General features: G+C 45.4%; 1 protein-coding gene across 1 annotated transcript in view; it reads right to left on the bottom strand.

The window, feature by feature from the left end:
- Rpl22 (ribosomal protein L22) overlaps positions 1-683 on the bottom strand; it is a 9,071-nt gene that overhangs the window by 2,608 nt on the left and 5,780 nt on the right. The window lies entirely within an intron of this gene.

The following is a 683-nucleotide window of genomic DNA, read 5'->3' on the forward strand; positions in this document are numbered from 1 at the left end:
AATCCCAACACTTGGAAGCAGAGACAGGTGGATCTCAGTGAGATCCAGCCTGGTCTACAAAGTGAGTTCCAGGACAGCTAGGGCTGTTACACAAAGAAACCCTGTCTTAAAAAACCAGAAGAATTAAAAATAAAAAATAAAAAAAAAAAAAACCTCAGTTCTTAGGGGATCACCAGTTTCCGATCAGCCTGGGCTACATCAAACCCAGCGGCAGCCTATGTCACTGTTTTCTCAGACGCAAAACTTCAGGGTTTCAAAACTCACAGTAGAACAGTGGCAGAGACAGGAAGAAAAGACGTCCTAAACTCTGAACACCCTTGTCATCGAGAAAGCAAAGTCAGCAGGCAAGGCATTTGGAAATGGCGACAGGAAAATCCCAAGTTCAAATCCTGCCTGAGCTATACCCCAAGTTCTCATGGCGGGCCTAGGCAACTTAAGACTCTTGTCTCAAACTCAAAATGAAACAAAAAAGGGACCATGGGACAGTGGCACCAAGATGTAACTCAACGCCTATTGTGTTCTAAATCCTCAAACTCAACTCTCAGTCTCCCTAAAACAGGCTGTGGTGATCAAAATGCATATCTGAGAGACTAAAGCAGGAGTGGTTCCAGGGTAAGGCAGGCCTGAGCTACAGGAGTTCAAGGGTGTGGGGAATATCCTACCACGTGGATAAGAAGCCTCCA

This window comes from Microtus ochrogaster, chromosome 10 (genome assembly GCF_000317375.1).
Source record: "Microtus ochrogaster isolate Prairie Vole_2 chromosome 10, MicOch1.0, whole genome shotgun sequence".
Lineage (NCBI taxonomy): Eukaryota > Metazoa > Chordata > Mammalia > Rodentia > Cricetidae > Microtus > Microtus ochrogaster.